The sequence below is a fragment of the Octopus bimaculoides genome, chromosome 20 (assembly GCF_046866305.1).
Source record: "Octopus bimaculoides isolate indiv1 chromosome 20, ASM4686630v1, whole genome shotgun sequence".
In the NCBI taxonomy this organism is placed as follows: domain Eukaryota; kingdom Metazoa; phylum Mollusca; class Cephalopoda; order Octopoda; family Octopodidae; genus Octopus; species Octopus bimaculoides.
Genome location: NC_142947.1, coordinates 25508010 through 25515509, shown reverse-complemented (window position 1 = coordinate 25515509; position 7500 = coordinate 25508010). Strand labels below are relative to the sequence as shown.

Below are 7500 nucleotides of genomic sequence, written 5' to 3'. Positions count from 1 at the left end.
ATATATATATATATATACACACACACATATATATACACACACACACACACACACACACATACACACACACACACACACACACACACACGCACGCACCCACACACACACACATATATATATATATATATATACTGACAGGGACTGTAATCGTCCGAAAACACCGTCCAAGAATTCCTTATACTGACACTCAGTTTCGGCAATTTCCGTTGCTTCATCATAAGGACTGGCTCAGCTTCGGTAGATTCCGGACTTAATTCTCTATCAGTATTGTTTTTTCTTTTACTTGTTTCAGTCATTTGACTGCAGTCATGCTAGTGCACCACCTTTAGTCGAACAAATCGACTCAGGACTTATTCTTTGTAAGCCTGTACTTATTCTATCGGTTACTTGTGCCGAACCGCTAAGTTACGGGGATGTAAACACAACAACACCGGTTGTCAAGTGATGATGGGGGACAAACACAGACACACACACAAACACAAACACACACACACACACACACACACACACATTTATATACGACGGGCTTCTTTCAGTTTCCGTCTACCAAATCTACTGACAAGGCTTTGGTCGGCCCGAAGCTATAGTAGAAGATACTTGCGCAAGGCACCACGCAGTGGGACTGAACCCAGAGCCATGTGGTTGGTAAGCAAGCTGCTTACCACACCGCCACTCCTGCGTCTATGTTTTCATAATCGAAATCTATGGATGATTTAACAAATCGCTAATGTGTATAAAGATAATGTATGGAGACAGCTTTTTGCAATGTTTCACCAAGAAGAAAAACTATAATCGTCACTAAATATGACTAGTGTGTTAGAAACACCTACATTGCTACATTGCTAGAAATAAAAACTAAAATGCGCTAATGCTATAGTCAAAGCACATAATTGTATACATATATACTGACAGTGACTGTAATCGTCCATTATATATATACACAAACAATATATGAGTATATGCATATATATGTACATGTATGTACATACCTTCATCTACATGTACATATAGATACATATCTGGGTATATGACGTTGTTTATCATTTTGTCTATGTTCTTTTGCAACGTCATGTGCCCAGATATGTATCTATATGTACATGCAGATGAAGGTATGTACATACATGTACATATATATGCATATACTCATATATTATTTGTATCACACGATCGAACGCAGTATATATATATATATATATATATATATATATATAAGCATACATATATATATATATATATATATATATATATATATATAAACATACATATATATATATACTCACTTATACGCACTATCTCCCTCTCACTCACACATTCTCCCCTGTCACTTTTCATAACTTATCTGTTCTCTTATCAGATTTCACCCTTTATCTTTTTACATTTCATGCCTCATTCTCTATCATAGAATCTCACCTATATACGTATTTGTATGGGAGTTTGTATTTGTACACCCATATATCTACACATGTATATCTCTAAAGGTTGGTGGATTACTTGTGTAATTGTATGTGTGTGCGTGTCTGTGTTTGTGTGTGTGTATGTGTGTTCGTGTGTGTGTGTAAATATATATATCTATGCATGTATATATACACACGTCATACACTCACATATATGCATGCATAGATACATATACAAATACATACATGTACGCGGAAATAGGAGTAAACAACATAAACATCAACGACACGGTGGGTAATTTCCAGATTGGTTAGATATTCGGAATTTTTGGACAAATTAGAGGAAACATAATCAGTGGAAGTTTATGTAAACGAACATTATCTGAGGTAGTTCGCAACGTACAGATCCTTATATTTGCTGTATTTAGAGTAAACTTATGTAGCGAATTTGCAGAAGCATTACAGCATTGGACAAAAAGCTTTGCAGTATTTGTTCCGGCTCTCTACGCTTTAAATTCAAACTGAGGTGAACTTTACTTTCGCCCTTTAGAGGGTCCATAAAATAGAATATCTGTCCAAATTGATTGACTGGCAATATTGTTAGATCGGATGAGATATTGTGAGATATCTGTTACGGTTCTTTGCACCTTGTGGAAGAATTAAACTAATGTCAGATTAACATCACTTCACACAATCCTTGGATCACTTTTGAAAGATTCGAGATACGTCTACCGCTAGCGGATAACTTCCTTTCTTCCTCTCACCAGTCCTGGTGTCCTTGAAAAGAAAAGTGGGGAGCTTGGGCGTTGCCCTTCTTTGAGAAGACAGTAGGATAAAAAAGAGTTTAGCTGTGAAAGAATACGCGCAGGGTGTCAGCTCGTTCTCGTCTGTTAGTGCGTGTTCTTGGTAGATTGTTAATTAATTCTAAAATCATACCAAACTTTCTACTAATCACTTGACCAGTAAGAGTTAACAGCCTAATCTCTCTCAGATTCTACCAAACAGTCTTTGTAAAAAATAAACAAATAAATAAATAAGGAATGGAATTCAATAACGCATTCCTACATCTATTCAATGACTGAAAAGAAAGATACGTTGTGCTCCTCGGTGGAACGTCTTTGATCATTAACCTGCTGCTGATGAGACCGGATTAAGCAGTTATAACTACATCTAGTAATTCTGCCTAGAGAAGGAGAGAGGGAGGGGGAGAGAGAGAAAGAGAGAGAGGTGACAAATACAAACAAGAAATCATACTACCTAATAAATACGAAGAAGAAGAAGAAGAAGAAGAAGAAGAAGAAGAAGAAGAAGAAGAAGAAGAAGAAGAAGAAGAAGAAGAAGAAACAACAAAAGCTACAAAACAAATGAAATCCAAACTAAAACTAGAACAGTAGCGGACCATGATAAAACGATGGCAAGAAAAGCCCCTACATAGTAAATACTGGGCTAAACTAAATGCAAAAGAAATAGACAGAGAAAAATCCCAGCAATGGTTGAGAAGCTCAGGACTCAAAGCAGAGACTGAAGGATTTTTAATTGCTGCACAAGACCAAAGCCTCCCCACCAGAAATTACCAAAAACATATAATGAAAAGAAACATAACAAGTAACTTCTGAATATGTGGTGATGGACAAGAAACAATAAATCATATTATCTCTGGCTGCCCAGTCCTGGCTAAGGAGGAATATATTCACAGACACGACAGAGCTGGGACCTATATACACTGGAAGCTATGCCAACACTATGGAATAACAACAGAAAAAAGATGGTATAAACACACGCCAGAAAAGGTCACAGAAAACGAGAAAGCAACCATACTCTGGGATATGCCAATACACACAGATAGAGAAATTAAGGCCAAGATATAGACCAGATATAGTATTGAAAGATCATGAACGAAAAAAATGCTTTCTACTTGATGTATCAATACCAGCAGATGACAACGTTTCTCTAAAAGAAATGGAGAAACTTTCAAAATACAAAGACCTAGATATAGAGGTAACTCGAATGTGGAATCTAAAAACAGAAACAATTCCTATCATAGTAGGTGCCTTAGGTATAATAAAAAAAATATTCAGACAAATACATAACAAAAACACCAGGACTTACAAATATATATAACATACAGAAAATTGCACTACTGGGCACTGCACACATCCTACGCAAAACACTTTCAATACAGTAACCATAAGAGCACCACAGCAAACCACAGCACATACCCAAGGCACACAGAGCTGCGCTCAGTAGTGAAGTGAAAGCACGTTATAAAAATAAAACTACTGAACAATAATAATAATAATAATAATAATAATAATAATAATAATAATAATAATAATAATAATAATAATAATAAGAAGAAGAAGAAGAAGAAGAAGAAGAAGAATGCTCATATATGTTCAAATGATAAACTTCTGGAAAGTTTTACAGATTTTTACAGTTCCCAGTGATGGATTGGATCTGTAGTCTTCGAGTTAGCTTTCTCCTTTTACGCGGAAATTTATTTTGAAATCAAAATAATTTCTTCTCTTCTCTCCGCAGTAACAGTCATTGGAGTGGCCAATCGCGGTATCATTTTCGAGGGTTGTGATTGATTATATCACCTGCATTACAGAATAGTTTTCCTGTAATTTTTCGAGAGAAATGTTAAACGTGCCAAGATTGCTATTTAGGCAGTGTGTGTGTGTGTGTGTGTGTGTGTGTGTGTGTGTGTGTGTGTGTGTGTGTGTATGTGTATGGATGGATGGATATTTGGATATATGTATATATATATATATATATATATATATATATATATATATATATATATATATATATATATATAGAGAGAGAGAGAGAGAGAGAGAGAGAGAGAGAGAGAGAGAGAGAGAGAGAGAGAGAAAGAGATTCAGATGTCTATAGTACTTAAGTTGAGGCACCAGAATTTAGTACGGTACTAGCCATACAATTTCAAAATAAGGTGATTAAAATCAAAATAAGCAACAAAGATATCCAGAATTAATGCAGTACTATGGTTTCACGCGAATCCATTTAATTGAACAATGCAACCATTGCTTCTAAGTGAAGGCAGCATGTTCTTTGTCAATCTCCTTAAATTCTTTGAGATTTTAGGTAAAATTGCACTAATGTGTCCATCTGCTTTAATTTAATCAAATTCTATGTCTATGTGCAGCTGAGGATTGCTCTGCATTTAAATTGATGTAATGGTTACATTGTTCAATGAAATGGAGTTGCGTGAAACGATCGTGCTGCATTACATCTGGATATCCTTATTGCTTATTTTGATATATATGTATATATATATATATATATATATATATATATATATATATATATATATATATATATATATATATATATAAGATAGAAAGGAAAGAAGATAGATAGATAGATAGATAGATAGATAGATAGATAGATAGATAGATAGATAGTTGCTTTTGTTACCAAGTATATGAATTCGTTGGTTCGCGATTACATTAAATTGATTTAAACACACACGTGCCAACACACATGTCCTCTATGAATATATATTATGAAGATTAGTCCTTAATATAAAACTAATTTTTATTGCTTTCGACTGGGGTTAAGCGTTATGCGCTTAATCTTCCCAGGCACTCCAAATCCAGTAAAATTGGCACGTTTAACGTTTCTCTCGAACAATTACAGGAAAACTATTCTGTAATGCAGGTGATATAATCAATCACAACCCTCGAAAATGATACCCCGATTGGCCAGTCGAATGACTGTTACTACGGAGAGAAGAGAAGAAATTATTTTGATTTCGAAATAAATTTCCGCGTAAAAAATAAGGTTATTTTTGTTATGAATTGCTTTTCTGTTTTCTTTCCCTTCACTTCAAATCGTTCAAGCATACACAGCAGATCCAATTTCTGGTGTTAAATATCAAATTGAAAATAGATACATATCAAGCAACAGTTGTGTAAATCAATAACCATCTTGATTTTATCGTGTGTGACATTTTCTTTTCAATCTATTTTCATCAAGTGAAACGTCATTGGATACTCTGAAAACCACTCGCCTGAATTAACTACACCTATATCAGATTGACTATCAGCTATCTTGTTTTTAGATCGACTTGCTAAACAACTTCGTTTGTTCCTATAACAGACTGACACGTGCAAAATATCTTATGGTGTTAGGTGGTCAGTATTTGTTGGTTGGTATAGACATCGTAACATTTCTTAGGTGAAGTGAAACGGTAAATATTCGTTGATAATAGGACAGAATTTATTTCTTTCCTTGCAATTGTCGTCTTTAATAAACAAGAGGCCCATAGATAGAGCATTTGTTTGTGTTTTCTTAAAGGACATTGTTTGTCATCCCTCATAGAGACAGGTGCAGTGACACATGAAATCACTTTGTTCAGTGATATCTACATAAACAAATGTTTGTTGGTGCCTTCAATATGGAAACATTTAATGAGATTCAGACTTGAATCACCCGAGTTACCCCATTGGACCGCTGAAACAACAGATGACAATTACTAGTGATCTCTATATGAGGCGATGCTGTAAAGGGGACAAGACATAGACATAGGTGTTTCTATTTGGACATACTGACTTCGGTAGTATAGATTCTAAAACTGGAACGCTACAGAGAAGAGTAGCATGGCCCTTGTGCAAGGATGACACGCAAATTCGTGAAGCGTTCCATATTTCTAAAGGCGCAGGCGTGGCTGTGTAGTAAGAAGCTTGCTTCCAAACCACACAGTTCCGGGTTCAGTCCCACTGCGTATCACCGTGTGCAAATGTCTTCTACAATAGCCTCGGACTGACCAAAGCTTTGTGAACTGATTTGGCAGACGGAAACTGAAAAAAACCTGTCGTGTATATATATATATATATATATATATATATATATATATATATATATATATATATATATATATGTGTGTGTGTGTGTGTGTGTGTGTGTGTGTGTGTGTGCTTGTCCCACTGCCATCAATAGCTGATGCTGGTGTGTTTATGTCCCTGTAACTTAGCAGTTCGACAAAAGGCAATGATAGAGTAAGTACTAGGCTTACAAAGAATAAGTCCTGGGATCGATTTCTTCGACTAAAACCGTTTAAGGCGGTACTCCAGTATGACCGCAGTCAAATGACTGAAACAAGTAAAAAAATAAAAGAATATATAATGAGAGCAAGCGTAGAAGTGGTGGGGATATTCTATAAGGGCAACTGTAAGGACACGGGAAAAAATATTATTTGGTGGGCCTTATATATGGACAGATGTAACGACAGAGGATACAACGTTAATTGTTATTCACAACATGGACTAGAAACAGAGTTCCTTATATGAACAGATGGAACGCAGCATTGATTGACTTCTCTATGTCTGTTGTAATGGTTAGTCACAAGGCATAGGATGATTTTTTCCTGTATTGTTATATATAAGATTAAGGGTTATTCTTTTCTACTCTAGGCACAAGGCCCGAAATTTTGTGGGGTGCGGGCCAGTCGATTAGATCGACTCCAGTACCCAACTGCTGATTTATCGACCCTGAAAGGATTAAAGGCAAAGTGCACCTCGGCGGAATTTGAACTCAGAACGTAAAGACAGACGAAATACCGCTAAGCATTTAGCCCGACGTGCTAACGTTTCTACCAGGGTTAAAGGTTATTATATAAGTTATGATCATTAGAGACAAAGAATATGTTTTAACTTTCTATGCGGGATAAATACAGTATACCTTAAAGAGTTTTTTGTAAGTCGAATACTTGATCAGTGTTCTCATCCTATGTCGTACATATTACACGTTCGCAATTAGGGGTTAGGATGCGGTGTCAGAACGACCTGTTTGCATTTTCTTAATACCATCCAAGGTTTTCTGCTAATTTCGAAAATTGTCTTTACATGGAGTCAAAAGGTGGGAATCTGTAGCACAGCATCGTTAGGCCACAGTCTTACAGCGCAGATATAAAATAATCGACTAGAGTAAAGAACAATTTGGCGTTTGATATTCCGTAATATGTGAGGCGACTAGCTAGAAATGTCACCGCACCAAACAAAATGCTTAGGGATATTCCTCAGAACGTTCTGAGTTCAAATTCCTTCTGGGTCGATTTTGCCTTAATCATTTCGGCGTCGAT

At 35.9% G+C, this 7500-nt stretch overlaps 1 protein-coding gene and 1 non-coding gene across 2 annotated transcripts in view; both read left to right on the top strand.

Moving 5' to 3' along the window:
- LOC106868467 (ammonium transporter Rh type B) overlaps positions 1-7500 on the top strand; it is a 64956-nt gene that overhangs the window by 3859 nt on the left and 53597 nt on the right. The window lies entirely within an intron of this gene.
- Positions 5965-6071, top strand: LOC128250382 (U6 spliceosomal RNA). The gene has a single exon (XR_008266411.1). It is a non-coding gene; the product is annotated as a U6 spliceosomal RNA (small nuclear RNA).